This window comes from Atta cephalotes, assembly GCF_000143395.1.
Source record: "Atta cephalotes unplaced genomic scaffold scaffold00091, whole genome shotgun sequence".
Lineage (NCBI taxonomy): Eukaryota > Metazoa > Arthropoda > Insecta > Hymenoptera > Formicidae > Atta > Atta cephalotes.
Genome location: NW_012130155.1, coordinates 171,331 through 184,806, shown reverse-complemented (window position 1 = coordinate 184,806; position 13,476 = coordinate 171,331). Strand labels below are relative to the sequence as shown.

At 28.5% G+C, this 13,476-nt stretch overlaps 1 protein-coding gene across 1 annotated transcript in view; it reads right to left on the bottom strand.

Moving 5' to 3' along the window:
- Positions 1–13,476, bottom strand: part of LOC105624854 (peroxidasin-like) — a 180,981-nt gene that overhangs the window by 159,538 nt on the left and 7,967 nt on the right. The gene's annotated exons all lie outside the window — the stretch shown is intronic.

Here is a 13,476-nt window from a genome sequence, read left to right as displayed (position 1 = left end):
ATATATATATATATATATATATATATATATATATATATACATATATATATGTAGGCTGTATTGAATGACTGCATGTTTTTTCTAACATTAAGATTATATATTTAATTATATATTTAAGTATTTATTTAAATATTATAAACAAGTGGAAAATTAAAAAATCCGATTTGACTTGTTTCGAACGGACGATTAGAGAAATAGATGTACATAGTAAGCTATAATTAATGCGTATATATTTCATTATAATTTTGGAGTTATATCGAAAATCATCCCGTCTTGATGTGCCAATCTTCCAAAGTTCACACAAGGCGTGATATTTTTCATTCAAGTGTATTTCTTTACAAGGTGCCAGCCCAATGCATAAATAACATCTTTTAAGAGAGTAGTCATCTGATTTTTTTTATATAAATAATTATCTGAGATGATTTTAATTAAAATTACTATTATTAGTAACATATTATTGATTGTTTTTCGATTTATTAGTATTTATAAACATTATAGATATAAATTTAGTTATAATTTTCTGAAAAAAAGTAAATAGAAATTAAACAAATATTAAACGAAATAAGTTAAGCTTAATGACAGTATTTAAAAAAATAAAGATTTTAATTAATAATGCTTTTTTTTGCGAGTTTTCGATGAAATTGCATATTTAAAACTTTGTAAAGAATAATATTAAGATTAGAACAAGGTCGCTTATGTGAATAATTAAGTGAAAGAAGTGCCAATTACATTCAAAGTTAGATGTTGGATATATGTAATATGTAATGTTACTATATGTAAATGTTTAAATTTTATCTCAAACGTATAACTGCGCGTCGATTATTTTGATTACTTGTAACACAATCAAACTAAAATAATAATATCCCAAAATTAAATTGAATCATAAATTTTGTTATTAGCATCTTAATGAATAGTTATTCGTAAAATATAATTAATAAAAGAAAAAAATAATTAATATAAAAGAAAAATATTAGTTGTATTATGTTGGCATAATCTTGTAAAAAAGTACTTGAGTGAAAAATGTCATGTTCGTCTTGATGAATTTTGTAGAAAAGTTTGCACACCAAGACAGAATGATTTTCGATATAATTTCAAAATTATTCGTTATGCTGTTTATTCAAATTAATTAATTGTTTGAGGCAAACAGTATGGTCCTTGCACATTATCAGTCTTGGAAATAGGTAGTTGATGCACGCGAAGATGAAAATCTTTAACGTACAAGCGAATCGAAAATCTCACCGCGAATCGACGGTCTATAAAGATCCTTAGATAGTCTCGCACGAGAATGTTGCGCACTTCACGTGTGAAACATTCACTAGTAAAGGTACACGGCTATTTGGCAATTTGATGTTGGTATTCAGTTCAATTTCGATTAATGCCGAGAATCGAGAACATATATAGGATTGGTCAGCTGGCACGCAGAACCAAGAATACAGGAGAATGAGCTAACGTTGAAACAATCCCTATTGATCGAAATTTGGTAGCGAACTCATCAATCGCGAAATGAACAATGCATAAATGTATAATTTTCGGGAATCGCGCAGGTCATCCGCGGCATGTATGTAATATACGATTGAATGAGCGTACATTAGACAAAGAGCGATATACAGACAGTATCTCGCGCATTCAAAAGGGATAAATTTACGAGATCATTAACGGACGATTTTTAAAAGATCTTACAACTAATGTCTATTCCTGAATAAATATATTAAACAATATCCAAAACAGTATTTTATAATAATTCACATTTTTTTGCCATTAGGATATAAAAATACCCCAAAAATATGACTATTCCCAGGTTAAATATATCTATTCGTAGCATTCCCGAAAATTGCTTCGTGTGTTTTTTCAGTCCAAAAATGTATTTCTTAATAATAGGAAAACATATTTTTTTTGTAAAAACATATTCACAAACTATAACGATATTTATTGGATAAAAGCTTAAAAAATAGTAATTATTGCCAAAATCATTACTATTATCGGGAACATCTCCGGAAAATTTGAAATTCATTCATTTTTGCAGCGAAGTTCCCTATAATTCGGTTCGTTTAATTTTCTTTCATGGATTGAACTTATGAGGTTCGACAGAAACAGATTGAACTTGCTCTCCATCTTAAAAAATCGTTCTTTCTATGTCGACTATTAACCAAATGTGCCATTCAACAGACAGATTATGATTTTCAAATTATCCTCTATTGAACTCGATAACAAATAGCTATTTTTTGTGACTTTTTAACATTCATAAAGTTGTTTTGCATAATAATGCGGAATTAGTATCTTACATTTGATTAATCATTTGAATATCAATCATGTAATTAAAAAATTGTACAATATTTATCATATTTATTATCACAGAGAATAAATTACGACTTGCGTTATAAAAATTACATATGTTGAAATAAATAATACCAATATTATCGATCCATTAATTTGTTCGCTGCACTTTTTAATTTTAATTTTAAATCACATTTATCTGATCAATGGTTAACATTAAAATTTTGTCTGTCTTTCTGTATGTTTAATTTCTTTGAAAATCTTGCAAAATGTTTTATTAGTTAAAGTACTGCCTCATCAAGAAATTTATTAATAATTTTTTCGGATTGTTATTTCGTTGTACAAAATTTAATTCATTTCTTAATTATAAATAATAATTATAAATATTTTTTAATTAATTACTTTTTTATTTTAGTATATAATGTGTTTTGTCTTATTTATACAGCAACATTACAGCAAAATTTTGTCTTATTTCAAATGTTTTTAAATAATATTTTATGCGTAAGCAATTTAATTATATATATATTTTGTTTTATATTATTTTATGATGTTAAATTATTTTATATTATACTATATTTTATATATTTCATTAATTTTATATTGTATTTTATTGTAATTTACTAAAAAATAATTATAATGAAAAATAATATTTAATTAAAAAATTTGAAAATGCATTCCTATATAGAAAGAAATGACTATCAATTGAAATCGGCAAAAGTAATTAAAAACCTTTATAAGTTGATTTTGGTTTGCTGGAAAAAATTTTAGTTTAGATTTAAAAGTATAATTCGATTTAACTAGGAAACTGCAAAACTAAGTTTAATTAAGGTGCATTTAGTTACAATGATATCCAATAAAGACAGAATAACCTGTATAAAAAGATAATTACTTATATAGTATATTTTTTAGCAAGGAACCTTCCACTAATTGTAAGAGGACATAATATATTATTATACAAAATATATATACAAAAACAAAATCATTCTATTTTATCTAATTGAGAAATAACAAAAAAAAAGCTGATTTAAGAAAAATATTTTCCTATGCAATATTAATCTTCAATTTTATAACTTTGATATGAAAGTTTGATATGAAAATCTTTGATATCAAAAACTTAATCTTTGTAAAGATGATTTTATGCTCTTTGTAATTTATTCGTGACATGTTCTGGATGTGCAGTGTACCAGTCTGCCGATATAACTCATTCTTTATAAATTTTAATTAATATTACTCATGTTTATTAATTTAAATTAATAAACATGAGCGTTAATTGCATTTTTGGTGCATTATATGCAAATTATGCCTATTGAGGATCGTAATAAATTGAAATCAGGTGCGATACTGTTAAAGCCATTCTCCGATAATACATTAGAACAGTTTATTCCGATACTTATAATCTGACGTACGAAAATTTGATAACATAGAAGTTAAAGAATCGTTAGGCATCGCGCATTGCCAGGAGCCGTTTCAGCTGAGGAGCATGTCCTCGAAACAGAGAACAGTGCGAGCGAAAAGCATAGTCATTTGTCATTATTATAAAGGACTCAGCAGTGAATAATTACATCTTAGTAACTCTATGTCTATATATGCTTGTGCATTTAACTTGATTTCCATGACGTAATGTTTCTGTAACATATCATTTAAAATCCGACATGTAAAATTACGCTATTCAAATATTAGGAGTACAAAATATTCTAAAATTATTTATAGAGGAAAATCGTCGATACTAGATCTCCTAAAGAGACTCCTTATTATTTCTCGAAATCATTGTGCTTTATCAGTATTGATAAAAAATATCTGTTTAGATAATTAAATAAAGAAATAAAAATTTGTAATTGACATATTTGTGGCTGGTTTTTACACAAAATCAGCTAAAAATGAATTCTACAAATGCGAAAATTCTTACAATTTTCTTTTGCAAATTACGCAGTTTAAATATTAGTAACTATAATATTAATAATATTGTATCATGTATTTACATGTTTGTAATTTTCTAAATTAGTTTTATAAGGTAGTCAAATGAAATGTAGCGGTCGAAAAATTCAAATATTGAAATCAATTAATATGTTAATAATTAATATGTTAAAAATGATTGGTAAGGTATTTCTTCCATTGTAAAACCAGATGACTTATTTATAAAATTCCTTAGACTCGGATTGAACGACTAGATTTGCAAATATAGCCACCTACACTGTTGCGCCCGATGATTCTGTCTTTTAGATTCTTCTTCAGGTCTGAAAAAATGTGGAAATCGCAACAAATCAAGGCTATAGGCTGGATACTTCAATATTTTCCATTGGAACTGTGTCGCTATGCGATTTTCATATCTTTGGAGACCTGAATCCCGATAGAATCGGTATCATTATATTTTCATTGCACAGATATTATACATAGTGAAAAGCTGTTCAACGGCAACATAACGATATCAAAAAAGTTATAAAACTGGCGTACTAAAAAAGAATCTGAAAAACAGGAAATTACTGAACGCAACAGTGGAGGAGACTATTTGCGAATGGATTTAATCACTTTGATCCTAGCTTAAAAAACTTTATGAACAAGGGCATCCGTCATCTGTATATATCTGATAGTATATATCTGATTTAAAAGAATCACGATGATTATTAACATGTTGATTTCAATGTCTGATTTTCATCCGCTACGTTCCATTTGACTGCCCTAATATTTGTATTTTATTTTTCCTTATCCTTTTATAATAATACAGTTTTAAATATATAAAATCAAGGTGCAGCGTAATCCGGTACCTGTCTGTAAGACGAACCATAAGCTAACTTAATAGTATTACGTTATAATGTCAAATAGTCTTATTAAAGTTGAAGGTAATCGTTTATGGGAAAATCCTAAAAGAAAAAACTGTCGCGTTTGTGTCTTACAGCATAAAGAATGCATATAAAATGAATGAAAAACGTTTCATATAGAAATGAAAAGATTCGAAGCGTATATACATCCGCTTATAAATATTTTATATGGATAATTTTTGTGAATGAAAAAGTACAAGAATATGGGGCATTACTGCATACTATATAGTTTTGGAGTCCATTCTGTTAGGCATTCCTTTTTGTTTATCTTATGAAAAAATTAATTATTACAAAATTGCAAAAAGTAATATACAAACTGCTATATTATATGATATATAGAAGACACTTTCTAATTTGTAATTGTTTCTTAAATCTTATTTTTAGCTTTTGTTTATTTAAGAAATATTGTCCAAAAACAAAGTAGTACGTCAGTATTGGTGATTTTTCTCTACATATAGAATAAGCTACGGGAACCTGACATTTTCAAAATAAAATAACAAAATGAAAATTTCAATATTAATTTCTTATTATATAAAAATAGAAGATAGAATGCCATTTTATATATCTGAATATATTTAATTAAATAATAACTGTGTTTAACAGACAAAACATCTCAATAAATACTCAATGATTTTTTTATTACAATTGATTTCTACACTTATTATTAGATCCAACGAATAATTAAATTCATACAGCATAAATTCAACAATATTGCAGCAACGTATACTATGCAATAATATTGCTGCAAGCTTCTGTGCTAAGAGGCAAGAGTCAATTAAATAATCTGTTAACGCTCACCGAACTACTTTGTCTGCTGAGCATTACTCAAATGTACTCAGATAAGAAAAATATACTCAAATGAAATTCTGTTTTCTATTTTTATATACAACAAGAAATTAATATTTAAATTATAATCATACATTGTTATTTCATTTTGAAAATTGTCAGATTTCCGTAACCCTATTCCGTATAAATTTAATACCGGTACACGAACGCCACTCGCTGGCTTTCAAGATTAACGTAAACATCGTTTCCCATTTCGTTTCACGCTCAATAAACGTGCTAGTGTAAAATGTATGTATGATGTAAACGTCGCAAAAGACCGCGAATCATCGAAAGGATATCACCGCAAAGGATAAACTAAAATTTCGAATTTGCATTCGTGCATGCAGAAGACCGTATGCTCTGTTGTCCGTAAAACGATGCAAATCGAAATCGGTGGCGGTGCATTTATCACGTAGAAATTGGGCCACAAACCAAACCGTCAAAGCAACACACGAAGTCCGTCTGCGCTGCGACAAGCGCATACAGCGGTATTATTTCGGAAACCGCGATTGGATCGGTCATTATCCGCTGAATTATTTGCCGTAATTGCACCGTCAATCTATTCATGTCAAAATTATTCATAAATTAATTAAGATTACTATTTGCGAGATATATGTTTATAAACTCTCGAATACTTCGTTAACTATAGAAGTTCTTGATGGTAGTTCTTGACACTAAATTATACTTTAGAACGTATAATAAACGATAAATATTAGTGCTGAACTTTTCAATGCTTCTGATAATATATTGATATAAATTATCAAAGCACTTAATGAAAGTATCGGAATATTACCTAGCTTTGACATAGTTGATGGATTATTCGCAAAGCGTTTATGGATGTACTTGCGCGCACATAGGTGGACATTCACCAAATTAACGATTTATGCATTCAATGTTTCGGTTACCGATCAATACAACATGGCAATATACTGTTTGTTTATTTACTACATTACGAACAAACATTTACTGCGGATACACCAACTATACGCCCGACTTCCTCTTTTATATTCCATCAGCCTCACTGTCTACATGTTCGTATTTTGCATACAGGAGTATGTCAAGGAATGTAGTGGAAATGTCCATGTGTATATTCGAAGTTAATAACACAAAACCATCTGATGTACTCACCGAAAACACAAGCTATATCTACATGACAGGTACACATGATCGAAATAAACTGTTTTGAAAATATTTTATACTGTGTTCTGCATAGCAAATAATCATTCAATATTGATAGCTATTGAATTTTTAAACGTTTTAATTGAATATTTCTAGTTAACAATGCAACTGTTATTTTACATTCTTTTAATGTAAATTTGAGAAAAGTAGTAACAATTTTCGAACATAAATAAATTTATTTATTTCAAAATTCGCCATTTTTACAATGGCCATACTCCTAAATGATGGACTAAATGGATCTAAAATCCTAAAAGTTTTAAAATTTACTCCGATTAAGTGCAGAGCCTCTTACATCACCTCAAAACTCATGAGAGTTACGTGGTCGCAACTTCAACAGTACTGATCTCGTTTCGGGCAACCATGATCTCTGACGCTTGTGGAAATCCGTAAAGCCAGTCTAACTGGAATTCGGATACCGCGGACACAAAGGTAAGAAAATTGGATTCGCCGGTCCATCGATCGAACCACAATCAAAACCCCGTCATCTACAACTGTGTGCGAAAAGTTGAAAAATAACGTCTCACTGAAGCACGTAGCATACCAGCTCGTGTATGTTTCAACTATAACGAAGGGAAATAACTTTATTGTCCACTGCCGGTGAGTCACGTTTGCAAAACTTTAATTAGTCTTCGAACCACTTATTGACTTATTGAGCTGCGGCAAAACTTTGTTTACGGAGGAAGCTGCTAGGATTCAGCGATGTTGCGCTAAATATAGGATAATGGACAAAGTAAGTGCGAACTGGAAGATGGAAAATAATTAATTGAAAAGAAGTTGGATGCGTGGTGCAAAACGAAATAATAATCTTTCGAAAATAAAACTTTCCGAGAAAAGTTGACGGAAAGCACATAATGGAAAAAATATAAATTGCTGACGTTGCGTAATAACAATAACAGTAAATTAACAGGAAATAATTCTCATAAAGATTTTTCATTACATTTGAATAATTAGACAATCTTTCTTATTATTAAAACATGATATGAAATATACGAGATATATGTAAGGATTTGTATTCGCAGATTTCAAATATAAATATATATCAAATAAATTTTTTTAATAATTCTGAAATAAAATATTTCAATAATATGTTGAAGAAGAGAATATCGAAAAACCTTCACCCGGGAATTCTTATGCAAAATTGCTTTAACATTGTAACAGGATAACAGTATAATTAGCTATGGCAAGTACAATGCAAAGATACACAGTCTAAGCACGCGTATTGAGATATGCAGATATGTGCTAGAAAGCTATAGCTCAGGACTCGCGTGGATGTAGGTGGTAGATTGCAGTAGAAGGGTGCGCGCGTGCGCGCTTGTAATGCTTATTTCATTCCCCTCTACAAAGCAAATTATGTCAATAATTTCAATATAAAATATTTTATATAGAATATAGAATAACAATATTTTCAATATAGAAAGTATGAAAAAAAATAACGAATGATTGTCAGGATTAAATACATATTTGAATAAATTAAACATCCGTAACAATACAAATTTTAACAATAAAGAAAGATCATAAATATTGTCGTCTGTAAAATTTGATTGCGCAGTTTAATTGAAATACCAAAAATGTAAAATTGCATTTTGTTCGTTAATTATTGTTACATATTAACTGTTAATTATGTTGATTTTAATTAACTTTCGTAGAGTGAATACAGAATGTGTAAAATATATAATTTGCTCTCAGGCACAATTTCGTTGGCAGATTTTTAATTTTAATAGTTCGCCATTGTTTTATATATAAAATAATAATACATTTTAATATGTCTTAAAATATATGTGTATATCAATTAAATATAAATATTTTAATATATAAATGTAAACATTGATGGATGCAAAAATTTTAATTTATCTGAAATTATTCATTTATTTTAAACATTTATTTTACATAAATTATTTTTTAGAATTCTACTCTCGACTAAATTCAAGAAAGCGATGCTACTATGCATTATAGTATCATACTACTACGAATAGAAAGACATTTCAACATGATTCCCTTTAGAATTGATGCACACAGCGAATCAGTGCGGTCAAGCAATCGAGAAGCATTTATTCAACATCTATTCGATTTACATAGCAATTTCTGTCGAATAACATAAGAAGAAAAAGAAGCTAAAACAAATAAAACTCGAGAATCAGAGCTCTTAATCGCAAACAAAAAATAATATTTAATTAAATAATTGAAATTGACTTTTATATTTATTTTGAACAGTTAACAAATATAAAATTCAATTTGCATGTTTAGGTCTACATTTACACCCCAATATCTGTCATCTGTTATCAATTTTTATTTTTTAGAAGAAAGTTTTTATTGTTCAACTGATTTTATGTTTTGCATTTTGCTTTTTTTTCATAAGTAAATCATATTCCATAATAATCAATTAATATGTGGCGACTCGCCACCAGAGGTTTAATGGGACTCGCTTGGATTCGCGCGAGCACCCCAGGATTCACGCGAATTCCCTTTAAATAGAACATTAATCTAAATTCATTCCTCGGCGTCTAAAGCAGGGCCCACACTACATCTCTTTATTGATGAGTCTAGTAGTGTGGAATCGGAACGAAATGCCGCGGCCGACTAAAAGCTTCGGTTCAGGCCTCCTTAGTGAAGAATATCATTTCCAGACATCCACAAATATTACAGAATTAATCACTTATAAAGCAAAAATTGTGTAATTTCGATATCTTAATATTATTTTGGAATTTTTGGTTCTTATTAATCATCAAATTGCATCATCGTATAAATGTTTCCTTCGCCGACGTACAATCCCTATCTGCTTCAAGCAACAGAACGAAAGATATCACCGTCGTATCATCATAGAGAGAATCTTGGTTCACTTATAATTAATGTAGTAATGAGTCGTCAAACTAATTATACAAGCACAGGTATAAACTTGAGTGCGGAGCAAGATGGCGAACACCGTTAAAAGTTCGTCTTATGTGAACGTAATATGCGCGGAAAATCGCGAAAATGAAAGAAGTTCGTAACGACTTCGATACAATTCAAAATACGAAAGTCCTACTTATAAGAACCACAGCTACTTGTATCGCAATAGCTTTGAGTATCAACATCTATATTTTCTGGTTTTTTCATGTGTTATTTATATATAATAATATAGATCTAATTAACTAGAATGTTATCCCTAGAATGTTATCATATATAAATTTTTTACTCTATTTAACTTTCATAAAGCTATGTTATATAAAGCAATTCTTAAAAGTTTCCCTTTCCATTTCATATATGAATTTCTTAGATTCGAATTGTCCTTGATGATGTATAGGACTTTAAGATTTTAAAATGAGAGTAGGATAGTAATAATTCGAAATAAATGTATTCAGAACATGGTTATATGCGCCTTGAGATATTTTACATAAATTGATTATTTCATCAAGCAACGGGTGAGTGCTTATGAGCATGGGCTGTCCTTAAGTAGTTTAAGTCAATCATTCTTCGTACTTGTCCGACATTGGACGACTGAGAATAAACAGCTGGAATAGCAAACTCATGGATCCTGCATTACAGAGAGTAGTTCAAGCAACCGTCTTATTAACATTATTGATCGTGAGCAAGAAACAAGTCTTTTGTTACTATTAATGAAGTTGCCGTTCCATAATTTTCTCGAGCATTGGAATAAACTAAACAATCTTCCGCTCTCATTACGAATGGTTTTATTGATTTGATATATTTAATGATGTGCGCTATCAAAAGATTCCAGTCAACATATAATTTTACAATTATTTTTAAATTTGTTTTTTTTTCAATTTACATTATACATTAATAAAAATCTTGTTATAATCAACTTAGGAACATGATATTTTAAATATTAGAATATATTAAAAAATACTTGCACATTAGATCTTTATTTGTAGATTCTTTATCTGAGCAATATAATAAAATTACTCATTAACTAAAAACTTTTGAAAGCTTCTATATATTGGATAGCCACTATATATTGTATATATAATTATTAATATTATATAGTTATACCAATCTTTATTAATAATTTAATAATTTAAATAAGGGAGAGAAAATACAAGATATGTTTAAAGTCGTTGCACAAGCACACATAATAATATTGTTGTGTGTACAATTTATAATAATTTATATATAATTTATTATTATAGTAATATTAAATACACATAACAATTGTAATAGTATATGAAATAATATTTAATATCAGAAGAAATACTTTGCTAATGGAAAATTACTACAACGGAAATGCTGAAAATGTCATTCATAACATAAATTCCTCCTAAAGCATGTTAGATCTTGTTCTCGCAAATATTTGAAATGTTTAATGCAGAAAAATACTTAGTCTTGTTTATCGATAATATTATCATGCTTAAGAATTTAATATTTTTCATTCGTGATATGTGATTTGGCATTATTTTACACGCGTGATTTCTTAATAAAAACGATAGCGTAAAATCAACGATAATTTATTTCATATATATCTCTAGTAAGTTGAAAAAGAATTTCAGAGAAATTCTTAAATCAGTTCTTAAATCGAATTCAAAAACCCATTTACAAGAATACAGATAAACATATACAACTCTCATTCCACCATGAAACAACTTGTGTTCCATTCAACTCTCATCGCACTCTCACTTAGAAAGATTGAATTCCAAGTAGTCGCAAACCAACGAGCGAAATGTTCTGGTACACTGTTTGTAAATGCTTCCTATGCGACTCGAGCTTTGCTCGAGAGATTGGGAAGTTCACCAACGATTTATTGATCGTGATACATCGCAAATGCAACGGTGCAAATGAAACGCTGGTTTTTTTTTCCTATTTTTTTTATGGCAACCGATATCGACAAACATATATTTCCCTCCTAAACGCAAGTTTGTAACTCAAATAAACAAACACGCGATAAATGTTTTTTCGTCATTAATGGATTTTACGTAAAATATTAAATTATTTAATCTCGAAAAAGCAAACATTTCTACACAGGAAAGCATTAATAATCCTAGCAATTAAAAGAAAGAAAATTTAATCGAACTAATAACATCATTGTAACAAATAATCATTGCAACAAATAAATCTTTTCCTTCTTGCAAAACCACAATAAAATCGTCACAATGTCAATATCGGTATTTATTGGCAACAAAGCATTACTTGTCTTAAGAGCTTCAGCAATATCAAGTTCGAAACTGTTTCAAAGGCTCACAACTATCAGTTTCTGCTGAATGCTTTCATTGCATCTACGTTAACGATTAGATCCTTTAAGCGCGATGGGTATACTCCGATCAGAATCAATGTCATGCGAAGAAACAATACGTCATAGTATATTAGTCTTCCAAAATTAGAGAACCGCAGAAACTTTAAGCAAAAACTTGAAAATTATTTTAATAATTATTATAATGAAGATATATATACATATGTACTGAGAATCTATCTGAAAACATTGTTAAATTGTTACACTTTTTACTAATGATAATATTTCTAAAAGCCAGAGAAAATCACACAAAATACTGCTTATAATTATATTCCAATAATCACATATTTTTCTGTAAATTGTAAAAACCATATTCTATAAATAATTACGACATAGGAATATAAATTGTATATTACAGAATATAATTTTATATTTTCGTATGATTTATATTTTTGATTTTCATATGTTTGATAAACAAACAATTTTACATTGAATAAACATACGAGATATGTAAGAGGCGCAGAAATTCGTGCATCATAACTATCATTTGTGTCATAATAATAGAGTAGCATAGTCACAAAATTAGAAGGAAAATATCCTGCCGCCATCCGCGGAATTTCCTTTGGGAGAATTAGGATGAACTAAGTGCTCCACAGTAGCTGCACATGGGAAAAGGGATGGGAAAATCAACAAAGTCTCTACATAAAACAATGTGGAATGCTTGACTTTTAGAAGATAACGTAATATTGCATATATTGAGAAAATGTTATGTTTATTATACTATATATTCTTATATGGAACTTATATAAAACATTTTAATAGTAAAACAGTGTTCTTTCGCATTTTTATAGCAATTATTCTTTTGGTGTCACACTACAAGAACAACACACTTAGGCATGACATATTGGGTTGTCCGGAAAGTTCGTGCCGACTAAAATTTAAATTTTAGTATACATTTATTAAATTAAAATTTTCTGCGTTTCAATTTTCCTTCAACATCGGCACTTTCTAACCCAATACTTAACTAAAATAATTAGATTGCTTATAATTTTCTTAGAAATGAACATATTATCAAAATTTATTATCAATCAAAATTTCAAACATTCAGGAACATAATATATGTAATATATATATATATATATATATATATATATATATATATATATATACATACATATATATATATATATATATATATATANATANATANANATATATNTNTAT